This window comes from Drosophila takahashii, chromosome 2L (genome assembly GCF_030179915.1).
Source record: "Drosophila takahashii strain IR98-3 E-12201 chromosome 2L, DtakHiC1v2, whole genome shotgun sequence".
Classification (NCBI taxonomy): domain Eukaryota; kingdom Metazoa; phylum Arthropoda; class Insecta; order Diptera; family Drosophilidae; genus Drosophila; species Drosophila takahashii.
The window spans coordinates 30,100,790-30,120,876 of NC_091678.1; the positions used below are offsets into that span (position 1 = coordinate 30,100,790).

A 20,087-nucleotide genomic window follows, 5' to 3' on the forward strand; every position below is an offset into this window, starting at 1 on the left:
GAAATTCCGAAATATTAAAAAAAAATCATATCCTAGAGAAGAAGAAAATATAATAAAAACCAACGGAGCTATAATTTGTTTCCAATTAATTTGCCATTAATTTTTCGATCGTTCCTATGCGCTGTGGTCGGGCTTGTATGGAGCTGCGGCCATAAATACTTCTAGATGTGCAATCGCTATGAAATTTTTTAAAAAAATCTAGGTAAATATTATAAATATATGTTACAAAAATTGGCCAGATTGTACCACTATATCCTATAGCTTCCATAGGAACGATTTTTTCAGTGGTTGCGTTTACATGAGAGGGCAATTAAAAATTCAATTTTTGTAATATTAACAAGCTGGTTTGTTTCCGTACGTTATTTACAAACTTAGAACTACAATATAACAATGTGGGAGTAATTACTGAACTCCACCCACACCAAAAAAATTATAAACAAGAAAGGAAGCTAGCTTCGGCCAGCCGAAACTTATATACCCTTGCAGATAATTCCTATTAATTTACAAATCGCAAAAATATTAATTTTCCTATTATTTCTCATTAATTTTGCGTTCGTTTTAATGGCAGCTATATGATATAGTAGTTCGATTTTGATAAAATTAAAATCAAAATTCGAAAATATTTGAAAAGAGTTATATCCTAGAGTAGAAGAGAATACAATAAAAACCAACGAAGCAATAATTTATTTCCTATTATATTCCCATTAATTTTCCGATCGTTCCTATGGCAGCTATATGATATAGTCGTCCGATTTTGAAAACATTTTTTTCGAAATTCAGAATTAGATAAAAAATGGCATTTCCAAAAGTAGGATGTTATAGGTGCAAAAACACCCAAGATATAATTTTTTTACATTTTTTTCTCCGGTTGTTCCTCTGAGAGCTATATGATATAGTTGTCCGATCCGGCTCGTTCCGACTTATATACTACCTGCAATAGAAAGAAGACTTTTGGGAAAGTTTTATCCCGATAGCTTGAAAACTGAGAGACTAGTTTGCGTAGAAACGGACGGACAGACGGACGGACAGGCGGACGGACAGGCGGACGGACAGGCGGACGGACAGGCGGACGGACAGACGGACATGGCTAGATCGACTCGTCTAGTGATGCTGATCAAGAATATATATACTTTATTGGGTCGGAAACGTCTCCTTCACTGCGTTGCAAACTTCTGACTGAAATCATAATACCCTCTGCAAGGGTATAAAAAACAAAACGAACAATGATACGATTTAATATCATTTTTAAATTGTTTGATCAAGTAACGAAATAGTTGACTCTTAAAGAGTTTATAACTACGTTTTTTTGTCCATTAATAAATGGATCAGAACTTAAAATCAATCTGTTAAATAAATCTGTACTTGCAGTCGAATTATTAAATATCGATAGTTTTTGATTAAGCGGCTCCTTTATAAAGCTTTCTAATCAAAAAACACATAACAAAAAGCAACAAGAGAAACAGCAAAAACAAGCTACAAAAACAACAAACACAGACAAAACGTGCTTCCTCCTAGATAGACCTGCTACAATAAATGAGGTTAGGTTGCATTTTTTAATGGCACAAGTGCATCGGCACCTTTCGGCAGCTGGACAAAACATTTTTATAATCTTGAAATATTAATTAATAACAGGATATAAACATCATTTGGGGAAACGCGGGGAAAAAGCACTTAAAACATTACCTTATCATTGTAATGCACACACAAGAAAAAAACTTGGTAAAATCAACTGTAATAATTGTCAAACAGGCCCCAACCAGCAAAATTGTCAATTCTACTAAGTAAATTGTCATTTCACAACAACAAAATACACACAATTAGCAAAGACACAAACCCAAAGCAAAACAAAATACACGTAACTATTTTAATAGTTACGTAACTATCTTTGTTGGTCAATTTTACCAAGCAAATTTTGTTGTGTGCAGAACATTTACGAACTAAATAAGACGCACGTTTTACCACTTCTTTACAGAAAACACAGCGCAAGTTATTTATACATGTATCTGTAAAAACAAAGTAAATACCGTTATGAACAATATCTATTATATTCGAATTCGGTTAAACCGTGCTTTATATTTTATTACAATTTTTTTAATTCACTGCATTGCACTGCACTGTTGACTAATAGCAAGTAAGTAAGCACGTCATCGCTCTTTTCATTCCATTGTTGGAAAATCCCGTTATTAATTCCAAAAAAAAACTATTGTGTAGTAAAAGTTTGGACAATCAGCTGGTCGTAAAACTGGTTTTCGCTGGAATATCTCAAAATCAATTTTTTGATTTTTGGCCTATGGCGGCGACTACTATGCTATGGCAGCTTTATGATATAGTCGTCTGATTTTGATCAAATTAAAATTCGAATTCGGAAATATTTAAAAAGAGTCATATCCTAGAGAAAATATAATAAAAACCAAAGAAGCTAGAATTTATTTCCTATTACTCTTCTTTTAGTTTTCCGATCGTTCCTATGCACTGTGGGCAAAAAACCCGTTTTTGGTGCAAACACTCAGGTTTAAAAGATATTATATTGAAAATTTGTTTGTTACACACAAAAAAAAAACTTGGTAAAATCAACTGTAATAATTGTCAAACAGGCCCCAACCAGCAAAATTGTCAATTCTTCTAAGTAAATAGTCATAGTAAATAGTCACAACAACAAAATACACACAATTGGCAAAGACACAAACCCAAAGCAAAAACAAAATACACGTAACTATTTTAATAGTTACGTAACTATCTTTGTTGTTCAATTTTACCAACAGGCTTGCCACCATTTTATTTTGATAAATGAGTATTTTCTAAGCATAATTTGCCACTACGCCTATACTCCATCAGCTCTGGTATTTCCGGTATCTTTAATTTAAGAAAATCTTCATTTTTCTTTGGGATATATCTTCAAGAGTGGTCAACCAATTTTGTTACTCTTTTCGAAATTAAATAATTACACGTCTCTTCTATATGATCCTTTTTGAAAATGTAATCTAACTTAACCACAAACAAAGTTTGTGTCTAGCTTCTGATGCACTTTCTGCTAAGGAGTCAAAAGGAGCAATGTATTTATACCCGTTACTCGTAGAGTAAAAGGGTATATTAGATTCGTGCAAAAGTATGTAACAGGTAGAAGGAAGCGTTTCCGACCCTATAAACTATATATATTCTTGATCGGGATCACTAGCCGAGTCGATCTAGCCATGTCCGTCTGTCCGTCTGTCTGTCTGTATGAACGCTGAGATCTCGGAAACTATAAAAGCTAGAAGATTGACATTTTGCATGCAGATTCTAGGAGTTCCTATGCAGCACAAGTTTGTTTCAAAAGGGTGCCACGCCCCCTCTAACGCCCACAATCGCTTGTATACGATTTTAAAAATTTCAATATTTTGGAAAAGTAAAAATGCAGTTTTATTGTGTTTATCAATACCTATCGAAATGTAGAAGAAATTTTTTAAATCGGACCATTCGTTAAAAAGTTACGCCGGATCAAAGTTTTTCTCCATCTCTTTCGCACTCCCTTTAGCTGAGTAACGGGTATCTGATAGTCGGGGCACCCGACTATAGCGTTCTCTCTTGTTTTCAATTATGATGTGGCTTCATAGGGAACCAAAAGTAATTAGTCCTATACATGGTGAACGCATATGTGGCAAGATAAACGCACATTTACCAAAAAGGAGCAAAAATTGTTAATTCTATGGCAACAAGGACACTTTTGTGGTTAATTCCTTTGTTTTACTTCTTTGCAACTCTGTGCCATTAAGAAGTTATACTCCACAAACACAAACTCAATCGCTAGTTCGAATCTATAAAGATACACATATAAGACAGTTCACAGTTGGACAGCAAGACACATAAAAGCAAAAAAGTAAGCTAATTATACCCGTTACTCGTAGAGTAAAAGAGTATATTAGATTCGTGCAAAAGTATGTAACAGCTAGAAGGAAGCGTTTCCGACCCCATAAAGTATATATATTCTTGATCAGGGGCACTAGCCGAGTCGATCTAGCCATGTCCGTCTGTCCGTCTGTCCGTCTGTCTGTCTGTATGAACGCTGAGATCTCAGAAACTACAAAAGCTAGAAGGTTGAGATTTCCCACACATATTCTTTGGCTTCCTACGCAGCGCAAGTTTATTTTAGCCGAGCGCCACGCCCCCTCTAACGCCCACAATCGCCCACTAACGATTTTAAAATAGGTCCTGCGCCCAAATCTTTAAAGATTTCCGAGAAGTATAAATGCAGGCGGTTTTTCTTCAAATGAAGATGTCAAGAATCGATTAGTATGGTCCATTCATAAAAATAAATTATGAAAATAGATATGCACCAAAATTGGGATTTTTACCAATAGTGCAATGGAAGCTATTTTTTAAATATTAAATTCGAAATTCAGAATATTAAAAAAATAACATCTCCGAGAGTAGAAGGTAATATTTCAAAAAACACCGAAGCTAGCATTTTTTAACCTTTTTTATACCCTTGCAGAGGGTATTATGATTTCAGTCAGAAGTTTGCAACGCAGTGAAGGAGACTTTTCCGACCCTATAAAGTATATATATTCTTGATCAGCATCACAAGACGAGTCGATCTAGCCATGTCCGTCTGTCCGTCCGTCTGCCCGTCTGTCTTTTTCTACGCAAACTAGTCTCTCAGTTTTTGGGCTATCGGGATAAAACTTTCCCAAAAGTCTTTTTTCTATTGCAGGTAGTATATAAGTCGGAACCAACCGGATCGGCCAACTATATCTTATAGCTCCCATAGGAAGGATCAAAAAAAAAAACGTAAAAAAATTCTAGCTCCGGTGTTTTGAAATTTTACCTTCTACTCTTGGGAATATATTTTTTTATATATTTCTGAATTTCGGTTTTTTTGTTATTTAAATCGGATCACTATATCATATAGCTGCCATAGGAACGGTCGAAAAATTAAATGGAAATTAATGGGAAAAAAATTATATCTTTGTTGGTTTTATTACATTCCCTTCTACTCTGGGATATGACTATTTAGAAATATTTCCGAATTTCGATTTTAATTTTTAAAAGATCGAACTACTATATCATATAGCTGTGATAGAAACGATCGAAAAACAAGAGAGAACGTTATAGTCGGGTGCCCCGACTATCAGATACCCGTTACTCAGGTAAAGGGAGTGCGAGGGAGATGGAGATAGAGATAGAAAACGTTGATCACGCATAACTTTTTAACGAATGGACCGATTTGAAAAATTTCTTCTACATTTCGATAGGTATTGATAAACACCATAAAACTGCATTTTTACTTTTCCGAAATATTGAAATTTTTAAAATCGTATATAAGGGATTGTGGGCGTTAGAGGGGGCGTGGCACTCTTTTGAAACAAACTTGCGCTGCGTAGGAACTCCTAGAATCTGCATGCAAAGTGTCAATCTTCTAGCTTTTATAGTTTCCGAGATCTCAGCGTTCATACGGACAGACGGACAGACAGACAGACGGACAGACGGACAGACGGACATGGCTAGATCGACTCGGCTAGTGATCCTGATCAAGAATATATATAGTTTATAGGGTCGGAAACGCTTCCTTCTGCCTGTTACATACTTTTGCACGAATCTAGTATACCCTTTTACTCTACGAGTAACGGGTATAATTAATGTGAAATAATAAGAAATTTAACATTTTTGCGATTTGTAAATTAATAGAATGATCTGCAAGGGTATATAAGCTCCGGCTTGCCGAAGCTAGCTTCCTTTCTTGTTTTTCGATCCTTCCTATGGAAGCTATAAAATATAGTTGTCCGATCCGTTCGGTTCCGACTTATATACTAGAGGTCTGCTTAAATACATTCGAAAGTTGAATATATTTGAATTAATTCGAATTATCATGAATAAATTGAGTGACATCCCACAGTCAAATAAAAGCGAGTGAATTTGAATGATACTGAGTTTGACAATTTTCGACATTCAATTCAGATGAATTATACTGAAATATTGCTTAATATAAAACGACAAGGTAGGCATGTCAATAACATTCGAATCATTCTAGTTATTCGAGTTATTAATAGCAAAAATGAACAATCCTGTAAGTTTATTTGTTTCTTTCTATTATTAATTTTATCAGAGTTTTAAAATAATGTGGTCTGTTAGGTCTTACCCACTGAAGAGCTTTCAGAAACAAAGCAGAAACTTCTCGATGGAGTGTATACCTTGAGTAAGAAGAGAGGAAGAAGCAAGGTGTGGGACTTGTTTTCAAATATTATAAACGGAAAAAAAGAAGAAGTCCATGGCGTTGTCGCCTGCAACATTTGCAAAAGTGTTTTTAAGTTTGGAGCAAGCATATCCAACTTAGTAAAACACAAGTGTTACACACGAGTATCACAGACCACAGCTAACGTTTCCCAAGTCGATGTAAGCCAAGAAACCAAACAGAAGGCTACTGCGCTAATGACGAAATGGACTATAGAGAACTGCCGCTCCTTTAAAATTGTTCAGGACTCTGGGTTGAAGGACTTCGCTAAATTTCTTATAGAAGTCGGTGCCACGTTTGGTGCCAACGTAGATGTTAACAAGCTGTTGCCTCATCCTACAACAATATCGCGAAACATTTCCAAGATGTTTCAATTGCATGTTGGCCCAATCAAGAAGGAAATTTTGAAATACAAATGTTTCGGTTATTCGTTGACTTGCGACATTTGGACCGACAACTTCTTAAAATGCTCATACTTATCTTGCACGGTGAACTATATAAAGGAAGGACTTCTAGTAGATCGCCTTATGGCAATGAAATCCATGAAAGGAGATTCCTGCACAGGTATGCAAACGCTTAAATAAAGCATTCGTTTTTTTTTTAATAATTTAACTTAAAAAAAAGGCAAAAATATTCGAGCGGAAATTAAGAACATATTGGAACAATTCGAATGCAACCTCGACCATGACAGTCCAGTTATTATCTCAGATCGTGGGTCCAACATGATTGCAGCATGTCGCGACAATCAAAAAGTTCATTGCGTGAACCACTTGATTAATAAGAGTATAGAGAAGGCAATCAAAATCTTACCGGAAATGACATCTATAGTATCAAGCTGTAGCAAGCTGGTTAGATATTTCAAGAAGTCTGGATCAAACGCCTCTTTTGGACTCTCCATAAAAAGTTACTGTCCAACTAGGTGGAACACTGTATTCTACTTAGTAAGATCGGTAGAGGTTAATTGGGTTGGAATTTCAAAACACTTGAAGGAGAAAAAAGAAGTTCACAGAATCGACAACTTGAATGTAAACAATTTGAGTGCAATTTCCAGCCTTTTGGAAGTGTTTGAGGGCGTATCAAAAAAACTAGAGGCCAGCAAACGACCAACTTTGCACTTAGTTAGTACCAAACATAAAAAAACTACAAAGAACATGCCTTCCTGACATAAATGATAGCAAAATTATTGAACTTTTTAAATCCGCTTTGAACAACCAACTTTTAGAAACAGTAATTCCAAATTTAAGTAAATATCATAATCTAGCACTTTTTCTTTTTCCACCAACCAACAAACTACTACAATTTTCTACTACAGATAAAGACTCAATAATTAACGACTGCAAAGACATAATGACAACTTACATTTCTGGTAACATTTCAAAAGAATGTGAAGATACAATCTCTCCTATTGATGACGAATTTGTGGAATATATTGATTTTCCAGATATTGCTGGAAATGCAGATCAAGTGGAGAGTGAAATCAGAAGCTATTCAAACACAAACGTGATTTACTCGCCAGAGTTCAATTGCCTTGAATGGTGGAACTCCCAAAAGCATATTTTTCCTCTTTTGTACAAAACAAGCTGCAAAATTTTGTGTATACCAGGTAGTAGTGCTGCATCCAAAAGAGTGTTTTCAGAAGCACGAAACTTAATAACAGAAAAACGTTGTTTAATTGCCACTAACGCGGTCAGCATTAACAAAATTATGTTTTTACACGCCAATATAACTAAATCTTTAACAATTAAAAAAAATGTTTTTTTTGAATTTTTTTTACTTTAATATTATCAATTTATGATTTTGTTATATTTAGATGCATTACAAGCCCTGTCCTTTGATATTTTTTATTTTAGAATTAACTCGAATGAACTCAGTCAAAACTGTCATTTTGTTTTATTCCCATTCGGGCGATATAGCTTGAATGATGTGAGACTGAGTCTAAGGTGTTCATTCAAATTCACTCAAATTCTATTGAAGTTTCACTCATTCGCACTCATTCATAAGGAACATGAATGATTCATAGGGCGATTTGAATGCATTCATGCAGACCTCTATTATATACTACCTGCAATAGAAAGAAGACTTTTGGGAAAGTTTCAAGCCGATAGCTTCAAAACTGAGAGACTAGTTTGCGTAGAAACGGACAGACAGACGGACAGACGGACATGGCTAGATCGACTCGTCTAGTGATGCTGATCAAGAATATCTATGCTTTATTGGGTCGGAAACGTCTCCTTCACTGCGTTGCAAACTTCTGAAACTAATTTTAGTTTTTAGGCGTCAAAAAAACATACAAGTATACAGCTGCGATCAAAATAGTAGTAGTGTTGCCGCCATGTGCTTTCAAAAGTTTGTTGTTGTAACTTTTATTATCCAATTAGTCTAATAGTACAATTATATTCAATACTAGCAGGGTCGGTCGCCCGCAGCTTCGCCTGCGGAAATTAAAATTGAAAACTAAGCATAAATTTATATTTGTTTTTTATTTTATAATTAAAAATTTCTTTCTTTTTATTTTTTACGGAAATTAAGAAAAAAAGTTATTGTAAAATCTTTTCTCCGCTTATAGACTAACTCCGGTAAAACTCAACATTTCGCAAAACCGTTCAAATGAAGTTCTTATATTTTCGTTGTGAACCGGAAAAGTAAAAAAGTTCGATGAAAATCGGACCTTCGGAACAGGGGTGGCCCACTTGGCAGATTTTGACTCATAAGGGAAACCAATATTTATGCGAAGCAATGTTTTGCTATATGTATTTAACTAATTTAAAAAACAGCAATAAGAAAAGCAATTCCATATTACTGCATTTTAATATTGATATTTTGCTTCATTATTTTTGTTTCTATTCATTTTTCACCTTGATTAGAATTATATTAATAATAGAAGATAAGGAAGGCAGGTGGAAGGGGATGCCGGGAATCAAATTGTTTAAACATTTCCATTTGTTTAAACAATATGAGGCACGTGTAAGAAAGGGTAAGAGAATCAATTTATTACTTCTCAGTAGACAACTCTTATAAGGGAAACCAATATTTATGCGAAGCAATGTTTTGCTATATGTATTTAACTAATTTAAAAAACAGCAATAAGAAAAGCAATTCCAATTACTGCATTTTAATATTGATATTTTGCTTCATTATTTTTGTTTCTATTCATTTTTCACCTTGATTAGAATTATATTAATAATAGAAGATAAGGAAGGCAGGTGGAAGGGGATGCCGGGAATCAAATTGTTTAAACATTTCCATTTGTTTAAACAATATGAGGCACGTGTAAGAAAGGGTAAGAGAATCAATTGATTACTTCTCAGTAGACAACTCTTATAAGGGAAACCAATATTTATGCGAAGCAATGTTTTGCTATATGTATTTAACTAATTTAAAAAACAGCAATAAGAAAAGCAATTCCATATTACTGCATTTTAATATTGATATTTTGCTTCATTATTTTTGTTTCTATTCATTTTTCACCTTGATTAGAATTATATTAATAATAGAAGATAAGGATGGCAGGTGGAAGGGGATGCCGGGAATCAAATTGTTTAAACATTTCCATTTGTTTAAACAATATGAGGCACGTGTAAGAAAGGGTAAGAGAATCAATTGATTAAAATATTTAGTTTTTTTTTACTCGTAGAGTAAAAGGGTATATTGTATTCGTGCAAAAGAATGTAACAGCTAGAAGGAAGCGTTTCCGACCCCATAACGTATATATATTCTTGATGAAGGGCACTAGCCGAGTCGATCTAGCCATGTCCGTCTGTCCGTCCGTATGAACGCTGAGATCTCAGAAACTACAAAAGCTAGAAGTTTGAGATTTCCCACACATATTCTTTGGCTTCCTACGCAGCGCAAGTTTTTTTTAGCCGAGCGCCACGCCCCCTCTAACGCCCACAATCGAACACTAACGATTTTAAAATGGGTCCTGCGCCCACATCTTTAAAGATTTCCGAGAAGTATAAATGCACTTTTGTTGTGTATATTTATACCTATCGAAATGTAAAAGACATTTTTCAAATCGGACCATTCATTAAAAAGTTATACACAATCAAAATTGTTTATATATCTATCTCCCTCGCACTCCCTTTAGCTGAGTTACGATTATTAGTCGGGACACCAACCCGACTATAGCGTTCATTCTTGTTTTTTAAAACTTTCAATGCTTTTTGCATTTTAAAACACAAAAATCTATCAAAAAATGTCTTCGATCTGTTGTAGAAATGTAAATGCAATTTTTTGTATGCAAAAGGATATCAGTATTAGAGGTCTGCATGAATGCATTCAAACTGACAAATGAATCACTCATTCTTAAAACTTGTATAAGTTTTTCTGTATTCATTACTTTAAATATGAGTGAATGCAGTACTTGTGACTGTATTGCCAAATACTGTACTCACTTTTCCAGACACAGTACAGTATATTGTGAATACAGTGTTTTTGGTGTACAATAACTCATTGTACAGTGAATGAACTTTACCCAAAATTACAAGGCCTACTGAATTTATAAAATGTTAAAGCTTGCTTATTTCTTTGTAATATTGTAATCTATCCACTAGCAGAATCACTTAAAACCTAATGAAAGAGACAAAGTGTCGTTAGTCATAAAATATTGACGAATTTATTAATCGCTATTTAAAACATTTTCATTAATGCTGTCTATGTTGGAGTTTAAATCAGGGATAAAAATCTCAAATAATGATTATTTACGGTCCCTGGTTTAAATACATTATTTTGTTGACCATGTCTTCAGTCGAAGCAATTCTGGAACGCTTTGCGGAAGTTGGATTTTTTGCAATTGAAAACGCCCTCTCCGACGGAGCGCTACTTGCTGGGACCGCTAAGATTTGTAGGCCTAGTTTGTATAATAATGGAAATGTTTTCTTATTATTAAATCACCATTGCAGGACATTAAAGTCGTCACTGTACGAGATTTTAACGTGTTTATATGTTTCGATTTCATCATTAATTGTATTATGAAGGCTATTGCTTTGGATTGGTTGAGTGTAGTCTTCAAAAACAGGATCGATTTGTGGATTAGATTGAGTTATGGAGTCTTCGTCTTCTGATGGGCTATTGCAATACAAATTTGCACTTTTTTTTTTACTCAGAGTACAGTACTGTACAATAGTAATTGAGGCGACACTCATAGTATTGTTCAGATTGAGAAGCGTACACATAGTATTAAAAAAGTGTTGCAACTCTAAAATAGTGTACTCAGTTACTATCGGTAGAGTGGGTACTCTCTACAATATTGTATGAGTACACTAAATGTGAGTACCGTGTACAGCTGTACAGTACTGTAAGTTTTGAAATAAATACATTCATGCAGGCCTCTAATCAGTATTATCATTAATTTGAATTTAAGCGAATCTAACTTTCTTAGTCAGCTGCGATGCACATACACGCACATATATAGGGATTGTGGTTATGAAAAACTAATTTTGTGTTTTTTATATAGGTATTTTATTTTATCTCAATGTTTGAAAACTAATAAATAGTTCGCTGATCAGTTTTTTGCATTATAAAAACAAGAGAGAACGCTATAGTCGGGTTGTTGTCCCGACTATCTAATACCCGTCGCACGGCTAAAGGGAGTGCGAGGTAGATGGATATATACAATTTTTTTGATTGCGTATAACTTTTTATTGAATGGTCCGATTTGAAAAATGTCTTCTTCATTTCGATAGGTATAAATATACACAACAAAAGTGCATTTATACTTCTCGGAAATCTTTAAAGATGTGGGCGCAGGACCCATTTTAAAAACGTTAGTGGGCGATTGTGGGCGTTAGAGGGGGCGTGGCGCTTGGCTAAAAAAAACTTGCGCTGCGTAGGAAGCCAAAGAATATGTGTGGGAAATCTCAACCTTCTAGCTTTTTAGTTTCCGAGATCTCAGCGTTCATACGGACGGACAGACGGACAGACGGACGGACAGACGGACATGGCTATAGTGACCCTCGGCTAGTGACCCTGATCAAGAGTACATATACTTTACTCTACGAGTAACGGGTATAATAAAAACAATTTTAAGGAATATTTCGACTGTAAAATTCAGCTTAATGGGATTTCTGTAAGTCTACCGATATTTTTAAAATTTAACGTTTACGGCGCAAAGAAAAGATTTGCGATATAATCGATTTTTTAACCGCGCATTTTAAACATGTTATGACTGTGGTATTTTCATTTTAAATGAAAATTTTCCCGTTGCGCGGTCACACTTAAAGTGCGACAGCAGGACATACATACATGCGCCACGTCACATTAGGTTAGCCAAATTTGAAAATATTGGGGACTTGGTTAAGGATGCTGAATATCAAAAAAATTTAAAGTCAGTTAATTTGCGGGTATAACATAAGATTATGAACATTAAATTTTTAAACCTTTTTAACAACATTTATAACATAGAAATGGCAAAATAAAGAATTAAAGAAAAAACAAATAGAATTTTGGGGCTCTTTAAGGTTGTTTTCTGTTCTAAAAAGTACCTCTTACGCGGCTCCAAATTATTTTAGTAATTAATGTGATCATTCTTGATTTTTATGTCAATCCGTTCTGGGTGGAATTTGCTACTAACCGCATTTTTGGTCTATAATTATATTGTTATGGATAGATCATCCAAGAACTCAGAAAAAAAACATATCATTTATAAATTCACAAAAATGATCGCCGGCACTCCCAAAATGCAAAATTCTTTTGACTTTTGACCTCTTCCAAAAAAATAGAGTTACGGAATATATTCCAAACCCTATGAGTTGTAAGTCATGTCAGTTATTAGCACATGAAAAAAATTCGGTAACCCAGCCGCCTGTGTATCAAGCAATCTCGCTCCCCACCTTCCCGTCCCTTGCACTCGCATTTTCTGCGCAAATTGCGGCGATCACCACGCTTCCTCACCCTCCTGCCCGCAATACCAATCACAAAAAAATCTCCTACAGATAAAAGCGACAACAAAATGCAGCTTCCGAGAAGCTCGCATTATCAACAACATTAAAACAACAACAAAGCAACAACTCCACGCTGACCTACTCGATCGTCACCAACCCGAACGCAACAGCCGCTGGCGACAAAATTCCCGAGTCCCACGGGACCACCCATGGTGAAACTATACAAGGTGATCTCGTCGCGAGAGCTGCCCTCTTTTGAGGACGTTATTTGTGCCAGTCTGTAGCTACACAGAGAAAAAAAACCAAAAACATTGCACTCAAATCAAGAACATTCGTTCAAAAACCGGGTAAGCACAAATGTTCTCATTTCGAGTTGAATGTTCTCAATATCAGAACGAAATGGTGTTAGCTAAAAATCCGACATTAAGTTCACTTCGTTCTATTTTTAAGCTTATTTTGTTCTTAATTCAAGAACATTTTTAAATCAAATGGATACAAAAATAAGTTCATTTGTTCTATTTTCAGCACTTTTTTCTCTCAATTCTATAGCATTTTGAGTTTGATTTTAGCTAAGGATAAGAGTAATTTATAAGTAATATTAAAAAGGTAGCTGTCCAACTACACCTTATAAAGGTGCGGGTTGCACTTGACTTCCAGCTAGTGTGAAAGTTTAATAAAGACTTAGGGATGTCAAAAATATATAAAAATATCGATATATCGATATTTTCTGCCAAAAAAAAATATATTTATATCATGATATTTTTTTAGCCAAATATCCCAATATCGATATTTTATTTTACGATATTATTTTATATTTGCATATCTTTCTCTCATCCCAATCTCTCATCTGTCTCTCAACTGTGTACAACAAAATGACGCGTGTTAAAAGTTATTTCGGTGAAATCACTAAAAACAAACAAACAGAGTTCAAACTTTGTTCGAAAACAATTAAGACAAGTGGGAATACATCAAATATGTTATCCCACTTGAAAAACAAACACTTTGATGTGTACTTGAAATGTATAGGCAAGGTGAGTAACATTTTAGCAAATTTAGCAAGAAACGCGGTCTTTTCAACTGCGTATGTTTGCATATACATACATACATACATACATATATATTTGCACATGTTCTTTGAAGAATAAAGGAAAAGACGATGATGACCAACGCGAGACCAAGCAATCTACAGACCAGCCGACAATAAAGGACATTTTTTCAATGTCAGAGTCTTACAATGGTAAATATTAATATTATTAATTTCAAATGCAGCTTGTTATAATAATGAACATTCTTGTTCTTATTTTTAGACAAGGGTCATAACTCCAAGAAGATTACGGACGCTTTGGTGGCAATCATAAGATTGCCAAGGACAACATGCCTGTTCGATGTTACTCCGGTTAGTTCAGTGTCGTCAGAGCGGTTAGCTTCGGCTATTAAGTGCGTTGTCTGCGACACACGCAGCCGCATGACCGACCGCCACATAACCGAAAGAGTATTCTTAAATGCAAAGACTTATGGAACCAATAAAATAAATGTTTAAAAATGTATTACATTGTTTATACTTTTCTAGTGCTTTTACTTTAATTTTAGGGCAAAAGTCTTGTTTCCCTGTTAGCGGCTTAAAAATTAAACTTTAACTGAAAAAAAAAATAACGAAAATATCGGATATATCGATGTTTTTTTGGCGATATATTAAATATCATAATGATATTTTTCTTAAGGAAAATATATCAGCGATACGATATTTTAAAAATATTTGACAACCCTATAAAGACTTAAGCCAGGAAAAAAGTCTTACATCTTAGAATTTGAATTGGGCTTGGTTCATGAAGGGCTAGAACCAGTTGGGAATTATATATAAGACGAAAAGGGCAAATCTAATGGTGAAGTCGTATTGGAGCAAAGTAAAATGGTCTAGTGCGTTCTAGGTGTCAAACGAAAACATCCTAACGCGTTCTAGGAAATCCAAAAAATTAGAGAATAGAGTTTTTAATCATTTTAAGTTGAAATGCAACCTAATTTTTGTTCTTTCTTTAGTCTTTTTCGTTCTCAAACTAAGAACATTTTCAGATATTGTGGTTTTTGAGAACCAAATCGATTTGATTTAAGAACCATGTGCTAAAATAATAACGATTCGTTCTTATTTCAAGAACATTTTAAGCTCAACTAGATTTTAAGAACCAATTCAACTTAATTCAAGCACATTTAGAACATTTTGAACTTGAAAAAGGCCTTTCTATTTTTAAGAACATTTTCAACTCAGATGAGAACGTCAGAATTTTCTCTGTGTAGCTATCTCATTCTATCGCTTAAGAGAGACAGAGAGGTAAACATATTTAACGTCCTCAGCAGAGCTGACGAGTCCACCTTGTTTAGTTTCACCATGGGACCACCAATACCGAATCACCCACCTGTTCAACAAAAGCTCTAAAATCTCTCTTATCATCTACGCATGCAAACTCTTTGATTCCCAAAGAGAAATTACCAACCACTCTTTATAACTCTTCCAAAACTGAATTCTCTAACTCAAACAACGAAAGTATACTTTAAAAAAACTTAGTAAAACATCGCGCTCTCAGATCAGAAGTACAAAAACTCAAAGAACAAACCGAACAAGACGACCATAACTCCAAACGGACCTCCAGATCAAAATCAAACGAATCTTTCTCTTCTAACTCCGCAAACAGCCCTAAACTCAAAAAATTGTTTTCCTAAATTTTAAAAAATCGCCACAAAATAAACCTTTTTCTTAATTTTAGAACATTGTCTAAATTTTAGAAACTGTTTTCTTGAATCTAGGAAAAAAGACCATAGAAACAGAATTTTATGAACAATTTTTCTTAAATTTAGAAAAATGTTTTTTTTCTTAAATCTATGGTGTTTTTTCCTAGTTTGCTCTCCAAATTTTTTTTTTAATTAATGGCGATTTAGCCATTAAATTAAGAAAAAATTTTCTTCAGGCCTTTCTAGAATCTAGAAAATCGCCATATAAACGCGGTACATTTTTTTTTATTTTAAAAATTTGTCTAAATTAAAAAAAATTTTCTTGAAAACAGAAAAGTAAAATTAAAAAATCACCATAGAATTAAGAAAAACTTTTTTATTTCTTTTATGCTTCTCATTCTTTCTTCGAAACGAAAAAGAAGAAGACATGCGGTTAGACCGCGGCGTGCTGCGACGACAGCTTTTGGCGTATGTATGTATATGTTTATGTATGTTTGCGTATATGATCGAGAATTTTCTTGGAAATGCAAATATAAATTGGTAAGTGGGTGAAAATTTATGGTAAGCAAAGGGCATACTATTTTAATAGATTTGGCTATTAATAATATGCATGCCGCGATTTATTTTCGATTGCAGGAATAATTTAAATGGGAAGTATTGTTGTTAATTTGGCAGTAAGTAACTAAATTGTAATAATAATATGTTAAATACTTAATATAAATATTAATTATTATATTTTTATCTTAATTTTTATCTTTTTTGTTTAGGAAATATGTGTAATGTCATTTTTATCTTTTTGTTTTCTCTTTTTGTAGGAAATATTTATAATGTTATTTGTTTTCTTTTTTGTTTTTTTTTTCCTTTTTTGTGTATGAAAAATTAATAATGTTCTTTTCATTTTTTTTTACTTTTTTTCTCTTTCTTGTTTAGGAATTAAAATATGTATGCATTTTATTTAAATAAAGAAAATTTTCTGAAAATACAAAAAGTCCTTTCTTATTTTAAGAAAAAAAATTCCATATTCAAGAAAAGTACTTTCTGGATTTTAGAAAAATTTTTCAGTTTTATGGCAATCTGTCTTGATTTTAGAAAAGTATTTCTGCTTTTCAGAAATTTTTTTCTAAATTTTACAAAATTTCTTTCTAAAAAATACAGTAAATCGCCATCGATTGAAATGCATGGCGAATTTCTTGATTTAATGACGATTTCGGGCTGTTTTTTTTGAGTGTACAATGAACTACACTTCTATAAAAGACCATTCACCCGATATAATATTTTTGCAGGAAACCCATCTATCCTTTCACTAACTACCATACAATTTCACTAATTTCATTTTCCCTGAAGGATATACTAGTTATTTCCACAACTTCCCGCAAAACACCGTAGCCAAGCAAGGGATCGGTGTCCTTATTAAACGAAACATTCCCCTCACTAACCAAAATATAAACTCCAACATTCTATGCTCAGTACTGCAGCTTAGTATTGACCAAACCATAAACATTATAAACGCCTATCCCCCCAATCAAAGCTTTACATCCTCGGACGTATCAAATACCCTGGAAAACCTTAGTGGGACATTTTTACTTCTCGGTGACCTAAACGAGTGGAGTCCTTAATGGGGCTCCCCGCACACAAACACAAGAGAAAAAAAAAACGAACGAGCTGATACAGACCAGCTACATCTATGAGCTATCTCAGGAGATATCAAGGAGACATCTATGTGAGTGAAGGTGTTTTGGGTTGAAAGGTGTGTGGGAGAGCCGTCGTTAAGGACTATTAAGTTGAAGAAAACCTCCATGACAGTGATCATTTCCCGATAACATTTCACATTTCTGCACCAACCCACCCCGATAATACTCTCCCGCTACCCAAATTCAAGACTGACCTACTAACTGGAAACGCTTCAATGAAAACTGCGAAAATCAGCTTTTAACTGGACAGCCGGTTGCCTAAATCAGCAAATCAAATGACCAAAGCCATTTGAGCAGCTCCGAACTGCAGCATTCCCCAAACAAAACCAGTGATCCATAAAGCAAAAGTGCCATGGTGGAACTCTGAGCTCCAACAGCTCAGGGACCGGAAGCAACTTTTATTCTCGTATTATAAAAGAAATTTTTCTGACACAAACCTTATAAAAACAAAAAAATATAACGCTAAAAGTCCTGGGGCCGATAGGGTGTTCTACCCTATGCTCAAAAACTTACCACTCATTCTGAAAGCCAAACTTTTGGAAATCTTTAATGTAACGCTACAATCCGGAACATACCCACATACATGGAGCTCAGCCACCATTATCCCTATTACAAAGCCTAACAAACCACCTTCTGATATTAACAGCTACCGTCCTATTTCCCTTTTGTCGTGTCTAGGTAAAACACTTGAAGAAATAATGGTTTATTAACCACCACAATCTCATCTCACAAAATCAAGTTGCTTTTAAAAGAAAACATAGCACTATGGACGCTTTGCTGCGTCTTCAACACTTCGCGTCGAACGCTCTTTCGACCAAAAATTACGTCTATCCTGGCGACTGAATTTGAAAGAGCCTTCGATCGCGTGGGGATTCATACCGTACTTTGTAGATTCGAGCGGTGGGGCATAGGTCCAAGGCTTTACAACATTGTCAAGGCCTTCATAACCAATCGCTCTTTCAGGGTTCGAATAAACAATGTCACCTCGAACTCCCACATCTTGCACAACGGAATTGCTCAGGGCTCTCCACTTTCTGTAGTCTTATTTATGATAGCTTTTGAAGAAATCAACAGCATTTTATCGCGACATAAAAAGATCCATATATCAGTATATGCAGCCGACGCAATCATTTTCACAAATACACAAAATATCAACACTGTTAAAGCAAAATTTTTGGAAATACTGTACGAAATTAGCTTGTGGGGAGCAACCTCTCTTGATATTGATAAATGCCAGCTACTACATATTTGCCGCAAACACCGAAGTAACCTTTCCGACTTAGACTTTAACAACCACAAAATAAAAAATGTCAACTTTTTAAAAATGTTGGGTATAACCTTCGACTCGAAACTTCTTTTCCATCAACACTGTAATATTCTTAGACAACAACTTAAAACTAGATTTAATATTATTAAATTCCTATCATCCAAATACACATGTATACACACTAAGACTCTTTTAAACATTACGCGCGCTCTAATGCTCTCGAAAATAGACTATGGCCTGCCAATCTTCGGTTGGTGTGCCAAATCGCACCTAAAAAGAATTCCAGTGCCCTATCACTGGGCAGTGCGCCGCGCCATTCATGCATTTTCCACCTCTCCAATACCATGCACATTGGCAGAGTCCGGTCTACCGAGTATTCAAACAAACTACGATGATGCTCATCCCAAAGCTATACACCTCATCAAACCCCCTACCATTTTCAAGCAAAAACGGAATTACAAATGTATATCCACACTGAGACGTTGCGCCAGCTACATCGAACAGCTTGACCTACCCCTACCCAAGCCCAGGAAGTCTTTTAAATCGCCAGCATATTGGGGCTCCAAAAAGTAACATAAACACTGAAATCTACAACGGTGCTAAACAAGAAACTTGTCCTCAAGAATTCCAAAAACGATTTTTGAGTGTACAATCAGATATGGGGCACAAAACCTGGATTTTCACCGATGGTTCTAGAGTCACCGACTCGACCACCTTTGCTGTGGTTGACTGCAACCAAAAAATGATTGCAGGAGGAAGGCTTCCGCCCTACAAGTCCATTTTCACTGTCGAAGCTTTTGCTATATTAAAAGCATGCTTTCGCCTCTAAGAACACTGGACAATTTGTATCTGCACAGACAGCTTCTCATCTATATCCGCCCTACGCAACGTAAAACACAAGGATCCTACAATACAGGAAATACGGCACATTCTAAGTTCACATCCAACAAAAATCACCACACTTTGGGTACTTTGGGTACGACAAGGCCGTCCAAGAAATAAGACATGCACCTTCCTTTCTTTTTACCCCTTTTAATGCCAAGGACATACAAAACCAAATAAGGCTACGCCTAGAAGAAAAGAAAATCTCCGAATGGGCACTCTTTGTGCACAGATATCAAACAATAAACCCAGCTTGTAACAACCCACCGGGAAAATTCCTCTGGAAAATAACAAATTTTCAAGATGTTTCTCCATAGAAGCGGAAGGGACTAAACCTCATTCACCCCTTACATTTCTTCCATCTCTGGTTTCAAAATACACGGGGGTGACACAAAAAGTAAGGGGGAAATGAGGTTTCTATCTGGATCTCTGGC

General features: G+C 35.0%; 1 protein-coding gene and 1 long non-coding RNA gene across 8 annotated transcripts in view; one reads left to right on the forward strand and one right to left on the reverse strand.

Moving 5' to 3' along the window:
• Nucleotides 1-20,087, reverse strand: part of DIP-epsilon (Dpr-interacting protein epsilon) — a 293,049-nt gene that overhangs the window by 45,971 nt on the left and 226,991 nt on the right. The gene's annotated exons all lie outside the window — the stretch shown is intronic.
• Nucleotides 13,942-14,615, forward strand: LOC123002791 (uncharacterized). Its single transcript, XR_011417660.1, has 3 exons — nucleotides 13,942-14,120; nucleotides 14,230-14,326; nucleotides 14,397-14,615. It is a non-coding gene; the product is annotated as an uncharacterized lncRNA (long non-coding RNA).